The sequence below is a fragment of the Cervus canadensis genome, chromosome 7 (assembly GCF_019320065.1).
Source record: "Cervus canadensis isolate Bull #8, Minnesota chromosome 7, ASM1932006v1, whole genome shotgun sequence".
Classification (NCBI taxonomy): domain Eukaryota; kingdom Metazoa; phylum Chordata; class Mammalia; order Artiodactyla; family Cervidae; genus Cervus; species Cervus canadensis.
In genome coordinates, this window is record NC_057392.1 from 35,364,327 (window position 1) to 35,376,860 (window position 12,534).

At 37.4% G+C, this 12,534-nt stretch overlaps 1 protein-coding gene across 2 annotated transcripts in view; it reads left to right on the forward strand.

Annotated features, from left to right (window-relative positions):
* Positions 1-148: 148 nt before the first annotated feature.
* The window catches only part of ATP6V1A (ATPase H+ transporting V1 subunit A), a 58,552-nt gene continuing 46,166 nt past the window's right edge, over positions 149-12,534 (forward strand). The window contains exon 1 of one of the 2 annotated variants that reach the window (XM_043474869.1): positions 149-360. The gene's annotated coding sequence lies outside the window, so the exon portion shown is untranslated. Of the gene's footprint in view, positions 361-1,211; positions 1,234-12,534 lie in introns of those variants that run through there. The other variant, XM_043474870.1, reaches the window with a different exon arrangement.

The window sequence follows — 12,534 nt, forward strand, 5'->3', positions numbered from 1 at the left end:
CACGGGGACGGAACTCCATTGCCATTTCCGGTCCCTAGACCACGGCGTAAAGGTCACTTCCTTAGCAATGCACTTTAACCCGTTCCACCCACGCGTTCTGCGTTGCACTTTACAACCTGATCTTTGTGGACATTTTTTTTCCTTTCTAAAATCTAATCGCAAGGAAATTAATGTTCAAACGATCCGCTAAAATACAAGCCCCGGAGATGCAGCCAGCCCGGCTGGGGTTGACAGGGCGGAGCTCAGGATCACGTGACGACCTACGCCCGCCCCCGTCTGCAGCTGAAGACTTCCCCTCCCGCAGTGACAGAGCCTCTGGGTCGGTGATCGGTACAGTTTCTCCACCTCGCGCCCCGGCAGGTGAGCGGCGACCGGTAACCGGCGGCTGGTGGGGATAGAAGGGGTGGGAGGAGGAGGAGAAGAGAGAATGTGAATAGTGGCCTCTGCTGTCCCAGGCTCTCTCCTGCTGTCATTCTGCCCCGGCGAGGATCTCGTTTCTCCATTTATCTTGACCCCCGCACTGCCCCCCACCCCGCCACCATGGTCTCCCTTGCAACTTAGGGGTTGAGATGTTCACCTTTCTTGGGGCTAGGGGTGAGTGCGGCCATTATGGTTCCCCATTCGAGTCTTTGGGGCTTCGGGTAGTGGGGTTGATTCAGGCATTAGTTGGGATCTGCGATAGTCTCCAGGTCTCAATCCCCAAAGCCTGTTCTTTGGCAGAGGCCTTGTAAGGTCTTCCTCTTAAGCTCCCGACTGGGGAACCGGGAGATGGGAAAAACCCCGGAGGCAGAGGCGTCTCCTGTGAAACAGGCTTAGGAGAGAATGTCGCGATGCAGACACTCTCTCACTGCAGAGTCACTGCACACTGCTTCCTAGTGTGCATTTTCAGTAATTCTGAGTTTTTATCTGACATCCCTGCGAAAGATATTCACAACTTTTGAATGGGTCTGGAAGGGTAAAAGGTGGCTTTTTACCTTTCTCTTCTCCAATTTTATGGTGTAGAAACGGAGAGGATACTTGAAAGAGTAAAGCTGTACTAGCTTCAAAAACAGGCAGTGTTGTTACTGCGACAGTCTAGATTGAATGAGGAGGCGTTGAAAGATGGTGTTGCGATGTCATGATCTACAGGAGACCCAGGCTAGCTTATGCAGAACTGACTTCCCTGAAAGGGAGTAATTCTACAGAAACAAATTGAAAGATAATAAACCAGTGTGTTTGACCGTAAACGTAAAGGTAAGGAGGTTAAGTCTAAATATTTTTTGCCTTTGACATCCTTTTGCCTTTTCTCCCTAAAATCCTGCTTAATCTCTACTCCCAATCAATTCCTTAACTAATGCTAAATTAATATTAAATAGCATTTGTATCCTTCCTTTCCCTGTTTGTAAAACTCCAGGTGACCTCTTCAGATTTTGATGAATAGTATTTTCTGAAAATGCAGAAATGACTGTTTAGGTTTTTGCCCAACCCAGTGTACTCCCATTTCATGTAGTAACCAATGTAGTAATGTAACCAATGTTTTGACCCCAAACAGTGTGCTTTATGGAAGAATGTTTTTCTGTTTGGGGTTAAACTCTTGTTTACACTACAAATTCGGAAAGTGCCTTCCGGCTTTTAAATTGAAAGGACTTGCAGAAATTACAAATTTGATTTTTAAAATTTAAATTACACTTTTTCTTAATCTGAAAAATCATTTTCTCAGTTAAACCTTAAAGCCAAGTTCAAAAATAGAGAAACTCGCCTATTGATGCTCATTACTAGATAAGATAATCTGAAAGATCTTTCTTGCTTTCTCTAAGTAATGAAGACTACTATTATGCTTTACAGTTTTACTGTTTTATGCATATATCTTTATTGGTATATATCTTTTCTGTTGAGATGTTTATGTTTCAGTATGTCTGCTACTGATATATAGTTTTATCTATTAATTTGCTCCAGAGTGAGATTCCCTGATCTCTAGAGGGCAGAAAAACATAAGCAGTGTTTCTTCATTGCCCAGGTGGCATTTCACCAAATAAGAAGAATTCACCAAATAATAAGGATTCTTTAAGTCCAAAAATGGGATAGAGAAAACAGGCTAAAAAGGATTGAGTACTAGAGGAGAAAATGTCAATGTGAAAGAGATTGAATGAGTTTGCACTTTTACTTCACAATTCCCCTGATTTTAGGAATTTTATTAAAGCAATCATTTTGACCACTAATGAAATCTGGAAGATTGGCAGCAGGAATTGGTGACTGAATTACTATTAAAGTTGAATTTGAAAAAGAGTTCTGATATTGTACACAGTTTTCACAAACAAGTGATCTCTGTGTGCCATGGTGAGACTAGCTTTGTCTATCAATGAGTATTATATGTAGAAATCTCTCGGTTTTTTTTTTTGGCCATGCCTCACGGCTTGAGGGAGTTCCTCCGTCAGGGATCAAACCCAGGCCCTCGGCAGTGAAAGGGATGAGTCCTAACTACTGGACTGCCAGGATATTCCCTATATAGAAATCTTAACATTCGTTAGAGAACTGTGCTGAAGTTCAGTATTAAATGGCACACAGGGGTTCTTGTGTTTGAGTCCCCAACACCTCTTGTATGCTTACTCTGAAGTCTTGCTTATATGTCACTATCTTTATAGATTATGGCCGGCACCAAGAATGCTTTCTTCCTCTGTGAGCCAAGCTAGGCACTCACTTCTGTAAAATACTGCACAATATTCTATTCCTCCATTTTCACCTCCAGAACATTGTTTTTAATTACTCTTTGCTGGGCTGTACCTTAATAAACTATAAAACTCCTAGGAATTCAAGGAGTGTCCCTACTCTTTGTCTTTAGCTCCTGGATGATGAAGTACTTGATAGGCATTGAATAAATTGTTTATTGACTGAGTATGAGACAACTGGACAGGGAGATTAAGCTAGTTTTAAAATTCCTGCAGATCATAGCACCTTCTAAGGTAACACACTAGATACAAGCTTTCAAGTATAAATTGTCAATAGTGAGTGAGTGAAGTCTCTCAGTCTTGTCTGACTCTTTGCGACCCCATGGACTATAGCCTGCCAGGCTCCTCCCTCCATGGGATTCTCCAGGCAAGAGTATTGGAGTGGGTTGCCATTTCCTTCTCCAGGGGATCTTCCCAACTCAGGGATCGAACCGGGGTCTCCCGCATTCCAGGCAGACGCTTTAACCTCTGAGCCACCAGGGAAGCTCATAAATTGTCAATAGTAGCCATCAAAATCATGGTCAGTAGAATAGATATAAACCTCAGGTGGTCTTTATTAACGTAGTGACCAACTTATTTTCACAGCATGTTTTTAATGTTTTGGGTGATATGGGAGGGAAGGAAAGTGGAGTGAGTTGTATTTAATGTAAAAGGCTACATGTGCTATAGCACTAGACTAAAAGTCAGTAGATCATCCTTCACTGCCACTTTAGTTATATGCTTTTTAGAAAATTTGGGGTTGGGGGCTTAGGGTTTGATGTTTAGGACCTTTCTGTCAAGGGTATTAAGATTTCAAGTTAGAGAAACCCTAAATAATCTATGTGAAAAATATTTTTAAAACTAAGTGGTATTTAAATGTGAAGCAAGATTGTACAAACTTTACAAGAATAGATTTCTTGATCGAATAGACCTGGGTTCAAGTCTGGCCTTACCACATATTTAAGCTGTGTGACCTTGGACAGTTTACTTAATCTAAGCTTAAATTTCCTCATGTTTAAATCTATGCTATAGATACTGTTAAATTAGATCATGAATGCAGAGGGCTTAGTACATACTTCGTACCTTTTAAAAATTAATTTTACTGATATCTAGTTGCCGTCCATTGTGGAGCTGATGCTGGGAAAGATTGAGGGCAAGAGGAGAAGGGCGACAGACGAGAGATATTTGTATGATATCACTGACTCAATGGACATGAATTTGAGCAAACTCAAGGTGATAGTGAAGGACAGGGAAGCCTGATGTGCTGCAATTCCTGGGGTTGCAAAGAGTTGGATACAACTTAGCAACTGAACAACAACAGTTTGAGTATACATAACATACTGAATTTCTAATGGAGACTTTTAGATATACTATAAAATTAAGCAACAAGTTTGGGATATGGAGAAAGGAGTAAACTTTGAAATAAGGCTATTACCAATAGCAAGAAAAATGTACCTCTAGCAAAGATTCTGAAACAAATTTTATTATTTTTTTAATTATCTTTATTTTTGGCTGCACTGGGTCTTCGTTCTGTGCAGGCTTTTCTCTGATTGTGAGATGGGGCTATTCTTTAGTTGCAGACTTCTTGTGGTGGCTTCTCTTGTTGTAGAGCACTAGCTCTAGACATACCACCTTCGGTAATTGTGGCACACGAACATAGCTACCTCGAAGCATGTGGGATCTTCCTGAACCAGGGATCAAACCCATGTCCCCTGCATTACACTTGATCTTAGCCAAAAGGCCGAGAAGCAATGTCCCCTGCATTACAAAGTGAATTGTTAACCTCTGGACCACCAGGGAAGCCCTAAAACAGATTTATTAATAGAATCTAAGAAATAGCAACATAAAGCCCATTATTTTGGCGACTGCAAGGACAATATTTTCTGTATAAAGATTTTCCAGAGCTTGTGATCATTAATATGTGGAATCAGTTTAAAGAGGTATTTATTTCTGAATTCTTATAGAAATGTATTAAAGTTATCCCAACCTGTACAGGAGGGACTTTTGAGTTTGTGCTTATATTTTAAATTTCTGCCCTTTATTCTAAATGTTTTTATATCTTATTTTTGTTTTGGAAAATATCAGTAAATTAAATAATAATTGAAGTGTAGCTAGCATAAGTTTATGTTTCACCTTAATCCTGAAAAAATAACTCATTTGTTCTAAGGAAAGATTTTATGAAGAGATTATTGAATATTCTCTTTAATATCAAGTTTTCTATTACAGTGAAATAAATTATGATCAGTAACCATATTTTACATTTTTCTGTAGAGACTTTAAAAGCTACTATGTTTTTGTTCCCTGCTGTGAACTGAAAGTGACTTTGGTTTATATATTTATGGTGTATTCTTTTATATATACAGTATATACATATTATATATATATAGTAAACACATAGACACAGTGTGTGTATTTATAGTCAGCTGAAATAGATGTATATTTTCATAGTAATAAATTTTGTTACCTGGAACTATTAAAGTCATGTTTATAATTAGTTACTGTGTGAATAAAATTATCTGATGATTATTTTAAACTCACTTTTTTATTTGTTCATAGTTTGATTTAATGAATTTCACAACTGCAGTTAGTTTTCAAAAATTGATGGTATTTCATAGGTATTTTGAGATTTAACCTAATGTTTTTTGTTGCTGTTTTCTTGGCTTCAATATTGTGACTTCGAGTGCATGCTGAGTCGCTTAGCTCAGTCATGTCCAACTCTTTACGAATGCATAGACTGTAGCTCGCCAAGCTTTTCTGTCCATGGGATATTCTAGGTAAGAATACTGGAGTGAGTTGCCCTTTCCTCTTCCGGGAATCTTCCTGACCCAGGGATCAAACCCCATTCTCCTGCGTCTTCTGCATAAGCAGGCGGGTTCTTTACCACTGAGCCACTTGGCAAGCCCTCAATATTATGACTAGCTACTACAATAAAATTTTCAATTTTGAATTTTAGTACTATCTGTGGAAACTATTGTTCTTTTGTTGACAAACATTTTTAAAAATTATATCAACAACATGCCATGCATGATATAATGCAGAAGAGCTCCACCTGTGCTTGAGCAATGAAAAACAACCAGACTAATCTTTAAGTTTATTTAAAAATAAAGTAGAGAAGGCTGATTACATTTGAAAACATTTATAACAATGAAGAAAGGGCATGATTCAGAAACTGTAATAATGATTGTATATACATATGTGAAAAAGATGATGGAAATTCAGCAAAATAAGTAATTATCTCTAGATTAAGAGTTTTAAGAAAGATTTAAAATTTATTGTATGTTTTGAGTTTCTCCAATTAGTGTTAATTGCTTTGAGCGGCAAAAATTTTTTAATTTGAAATGGAGAATTGAGCCATTTGAATGATGATTTCTTCTTAGTTACTTGAATATCTTTAAGTGAAAATGTTTCAACTTATCTAGATAATGAACATGTTATTTAAGTTTATATGTGAAGGTATATTTTTAGGCCTTTGTAAGTTCAGCAGAATTTTAAAAAGCAGAAGTAAACCCAGAATATAAAGGAATTTAATATATGGCAAGGTGATATTTCAGTCCAGTGGGGGAAAGGGGGACATATGTAGTAAATGTAACTGACACAGCTTATCTGTCTGGAAGAAATTAAATTGAGCCAGTACTTTGTAGCATATGCAGAAACCAATTTCAAGATGGATTAAAAACTTAAACATTTAAAATATTAAAAATGTTAGTTCCTAAAATTTTTTTATATTTACATTCTAAATGTAGTAATGATCTTTTAAACCAAGATAGGGAATCTGAAAGTCATGGAAGTAAACATAGGAATGTGAGAACACAGAGAAATGAAAAATATTTCAATGGCAAAAATAGAAGATAGATTTAAGAGAATTGAAATATGCATAACAGTTGAAGAGTTAAAAGTGCACACAACAGAAACATGGGTAAAGCATATGACCAGAACTTAAAAATCGAAGCATTCTACAAACTTATGAAAAAATGTGTAACTTCACTAGTAATCAGTATTCTAACAATGAAATTTTTTTCTGATTAGTAAAAATTAAGTGGTATACCTACTGGTAGCAGGAATGTGTGATAGAGGATTTTCTCAAAATGCTAGTGAAGATGTAAATTGTTAGAATTTTGTGGGGTTTTTTTTAAGTAAACAATAAGACAGTATCAGTTTATATTAAAAATACATATTCTTCCATCCAGCAGTCCTGCTGTTTGGGATTGCCAGAAATGGCAATTGTCTGAAATTTTTTTTGTCTTATTAAGTATCTGAAGGGAAAGTGTATAAATTACACTGATAATTCCATAAACTCTCCTTAACTTTGTATATGTGATAACCCATGGGCACCCAATAAGAAGGTGTCATCAAAAATGCATAGGAAAGTGATAGGCATTATAAGATAGGGTTACAGATTTTATTTTTGTGTGAATATTAAGTCTTCCAGAAATGGTTTCTTCTTTGGGGATAATAGAACATATTGCACAAGTATGGAGTCTGTCACCTGATGTAATCATATGACAGCATAAGGAGAAGTCCACATTTGGGTTTTGGTGAGTAAAAAAACTAGGTAGAAGATTAACTCTCCTTGAGAAAGCTTCAAGCAAGGTTGCCTGTAAAGCAAAATTAAAAGTAATTTTAACCAATTACTAATCTTGTACTTGATTTCAGTCCTTTTAAGAGTCTGAAATTAATATATTATTCAAAGTCATAATGGAAAACAGCAGATGGTTTAGAGTGAGATTTGTTACCTGTTGAAAGCATCCACATCTATGTTGTTGGAAATAGCAAGATTTCATTCTTTTTTATGGCTGAGAAACATTCCATTGTATGAGTATACCACGTGATCTTTGTCCTTTCATCTGTTGATGGGTACTTGGTTGCTTCCGTAATTGGGCAATCATCAGTAATACTGCAAAGAACAGAATGGAGTGCCTATATCTTTTCTAATCAATGTTTTTACTTTCTTCAAAAAGAATAGCCAAGAGTGAAATTGTTGGATCATATGGGAGTTCTGTTTTTCATTTTTGAAGAATGTACGAATTCTTTTTGGAAAGAGTTGGGATATATATAAATAAAAAGTAATTTTAGGTCTTCTGGTAGTGCAGTGGATAAGAATCTGCCTGCCAATCTTCCATGGTCCAGGAAGATTCCCATATTCTGGGGATCAGCTAAGCCCATGCTCCACAACTATTGAGCCTGTGCTCTGGAGGCCGCAGACCACAACTACTGAAGCCCGAGTGCCCTAGGCCAGTGCTGCCCAACAAGAGAAGCCACCCACCACCATGAGAAACCCGTGTACCGCAATAGAGTAACCTCTGCTCGCTGCAACTCGGGAAAGCCTGCTCACAGCAACGAAGACCCAACGCAACCAAAAAGAAATAAAAGTAGTCTTAGAGTAGTACTGACAGGCAGTATAGCTGCAAGGGGGCTAGGTGCATAAGTACTGAAGCCAGACTGGCTCAAATCCTGGGGCAGTTTCTTCTATCTTCCTGTGTTGCATTTTCTTATTAGGAGTATAGTTATTTCATTAAGTGTTGTGAAGATTAAATGAATAAGAAAAGTGATTAGAATTACTGGTATATGTATAATAAGAGCTATATGCATGTTTGCCATTATTATTTAGTTACTATGCTCTTTGCTCACCTAATTAGATATATATAGTAATTTTATCGCCTGGCTTAGTTGTTTGAGCACACATCTAATCATTCAATATTTTTGATTAAGTTGAATGGATGATACATGTACAAATATAGTGAAAATTTTAGATTCTTACATATGTGCGTTTTCTCCCTCTTCATGCTTACTCTTTTTGTTCACAAAGGTAGCATCTCATCATATTCTGGGCATTACATTTTTCACTTAACAATATAACCTTGGAGATTTTTCCACATTGATACAGTTAAAGACGCCTCATTCTTTTTAATAATCCTCTAGTACTCAGTTGTACTAATGTACCATCATCATCCTATGACATTTATTGATAATTTACTCCTGTGTTGGGCACTTTTCTTCAATTAAGTCATGCAAGACTCACAACAACTTTAGGAGACTAGGTATTGTTTGAAGCCTCATTCAACAAATGAGGCAGTTTAGGCTTTGAGTGATTAAATGCCCACCAGTGTCACACAGTTCATAAGTAATAGAACTCTGAAGGAAAAGAGTCCTTTTCCAGATTACCATCTTAACACCACATCCTCTTATACTACCACAAGTGATGTTTGCTGTATTCTCCATATTAATGGACATTCTTTTTTTTTCTTTTTGCTGTAAGAAATAGTGCTATAGTAGATATTTTGTTAGGAGATAAAGTAAATTCCTGAAAATTAAAGAGGCAAGTCAAACAATATGTACATTTTGAATTTTGGTGGGTATTGCCAAATCATTCTTCCATTTAGGGATGCACTGAAGGTCAGGTTTGTCCTCAGTATTTTGCCAAAATCTGCCGTTTAGCTTGAGTCTTTGGGAAGCTGAATAGCTAAATGCCTTTAATATTTTTAGCATCCCTGAATTACATGTGACGTACCATCACGTGCTAGCATAGGTTGCCATCATATCTAATTAGTATAACAATATCAGTATGAGAATAAGGTCTGACAAATGTCATGACTTTTTGTTACTCTCTAAGAATGGTAAGCGTTGTAAATGCAATTTAAAGTGCTGTTTATGTGACTCATACGTTGAAATTCTATCAGTTGAAGTTTGAATGTAAATTATTAAAAGAATGGCATACTACAGTTGTTAATAATTGGAAAACTTGCTGATTTTATGTACAAAAACAATTTTGTTAGAGCTCTGAAATAAAACCTAGGGAATCAGATTGCCCATTAATATGAACATTGAGAGTGTGATAACTAGTTAAGTGTAAGAATAACTGTGTATTTTCTTGTGAAAAATAGACTTACTGGACTTTATAAGTCCTAGGTTTAGGCAGATTTAGGCAGTGAGAGACTTTATTAAGATGAGTTACAATATCCACAGATTATTTTGAATATAGCATGCCTCTCTTCAGTGTCCTCTTTGATTTGTTTCAAGAAGGAGAAAAATACCTCTTATTAATCCAAGGAATAGGCTAAGTGACACAAGACTCTTTAGTATGATCCAGAGTAGACACTTAAAATACAGGATGCTCAAGTCCTAAATTGGTACACCTACAGTGCTTGAATAGATTAATAGTACCTGCTGTTGTTATTTGTGTATGTTTTAAATATGATCTCATTCTCACACAAAAATACTGTTGGGTAAGGAGAGTGGGGGAAACACCTATAAACAGGCAAAGATAGATTATTAATTCTTTATTGTAAACTATATTGTAAGCTTTATTGTAAACTATTTCTATCTCAGAGTAGAATAAAACAACAGATAACTCCCTCCACTTTCACTCTCCAAATGAGTTACTGCATTATAGTGACTTTGATATCCAAAATACTAGAGTTTAGCCTGAGTTTTAGAAGACAAACCCTTCTATGCCTCACGGCTCAACAGTTCAACCTAGGATTCTTTTCCTAAATCCTCACCAAAGATACTGTCATTAAGCTTTGATCTGAAACATAAATGAGTAGGTACTTTAGAGGCATTTCTGACTAATAAACTCCTGAGCTCTTAAGGGACTATGGAAAGTCCCATGATTTGCTGAACTTGACTGGACAAGTGAGTACCCACACAGCCTTATCAGGAGCCACGTAAGTTGTTCAAAACAGACAAAAGCCCATTTGGTTGTTTTCAGCCATTGCATCTACAATATTCCCAGGGTTAAGCTTCTCTTATTAGTATAAGCCATATGGTCTTTAATTACTGTTAGCTAACAAGTAAAAATAAAAAAAAAAAGAATACAATTTATTCTGTGTAAGCATTATGCCCTTACAGGAGTCATATTGTCAATACTTTGTGCTTTTATTTTTTTAAGTGTTATTGAGGTATAATTGACATAATTGCATGTATTTCAAATGTATTGTTTGACATTTTGGTATATGTATACACCCATGAAACTGTCACTACAATCAGTGTAGTGAACATGTCCATCACCTTCAAAAGAAATTTCCTCCTGCCTGTTTGTGATCCCTCCCTTCCATACCTCCCCACTGCTTGTCCACAAGGACCACTGATCTCTTTTCTATCATTGTGGGTTAGTTCTACCTCTTTTATAGGCGTCAATGATTCATTTCTTTTTTTTGTTTGTTTGTTTTTTGGTTTGTGCTGGGTCTTCATTGCCGCATGAACTTTTCTCTAGTTGTGGAGAGCCAGGACTTCTCTCTAGTTGCTGTGGGCAGACTTCTCTGCTGTGGCGTCTCTTGTTGCACACAGCACGGGCTGTTGGGTACGAAGGCTTCAGAAGTTGTGGCTCTTGGGATCTAGAGCACAGGCTCAGCAGTTGTGGCACATAGGCTTAGTTGCTCTGCAGCATGTAGGATCTCCCTGGACCAGGAATTAAACTCGTGTCTGCTGCATTGGCAAGTGAATTCTTTACCACTGAGCCAGCAGGGAGGCCCGGTTCATTTTTTTTTTGTTTTAATTGCTGAGTATTCACTGTATTGGATTTCCCTGGTAGTTGAGCTGGTATAGAATCTGCCTGCAGTGCAGGAGACCCTGGTTCGATTCCTGGTTTAGGAAGGTCCCCTGGAGGAAGGCATGGCAACCCACTCCAGTATTCTTTCCTGGAGAATCCCCATGGACAGAGGAGCCTGGCAGGCTGCAGTCCATGGGGTCACAAAGAGTCAGACACAACTGAGTGACTAAGCGCACAGCACACCACATTCACTGTATTCATAGGTGACGCAGTGGTAAGGAATCCACCTGCCAATGCAGGAGACACAGGAGAGGTGCATTTGATCAGGGTCAGGAAAAACCCTGGAGAAGGAAGTGGAAACCCACTCCAGTATTCTTGCCTGGGAAATCCCATGGACAGAGGAGCCTGGTGGGCTACAGTCCACGGGGTCTCAAAAGAGTCGGACACGACTGAGCAACTAAACAGCAACAACAGTCGCTGTATACCACAAATGCCACAGTTTGTTTATCCCTTCACTTGTTAATGGATACTTGGGTTGTGTTTCCGCTTTCTGGCTATTGTGAATAAAGTGACTATGAGCTTCCATGTAAAAGTCTTTGTTTGGACATGAGCTTTCGTTTCTCATGGGTAAATGCCAAGGATAGAATGACTGGGTCATATGATAGGTGTATGCTTAGGTCTGTAAGAAACTGCCAAATTGCTTTTCATAGTGGTTGTACATTTTACATTCCTACCAGCAGTACATGAAAGTTCTAGTTCTGCATCCTTACCAACACTTCCTGTGGTCAGTCTTTTAAAATTTTAACCATCCTGCTAGGTGGCATTTCGTTGTTATTTCCTTTGCATTTTCCTAGTATTAAGCATATTTTCATGTATTTATTTGCCACTCATATATTTTCTTTGTGCAGTATATCTTCAGATCTTTTGCCCATCATTTTAATTGTATAGTTTTCTTACTGAGTTTTAGGAGTTCTTTTTATGGCCTAGGTATGAGTCCCTTATCAGATTTATGCTTTGCAAATATTTTCTCCCAGTCTATAACTTGTCTTTCAGTTCTAACAACATTTCTCCAAGAGCAGGCGTTTGTTACTTTTATGAAATACAGTTTGCCAATTTTTTCTTGTATCAGTTTTGCTTTCAGTGTTGTAACCTGTAAATCTACCTAATCCAGGGTCACAAAGGAAGTTTTGTAGTTTAAGGTTTTACATTTTAATCTGCCATACATTTTTAGTTTATTTTTGCTTATGGCACAAGGTATGGTTTGAAGTATCCTGTTTTTGCATTTACACATCAACTTGTTTTACTACCACCTGTTAAAAAACTACACTTTGTGCACTGAACTGCATTTCTATTTCTGTCAAA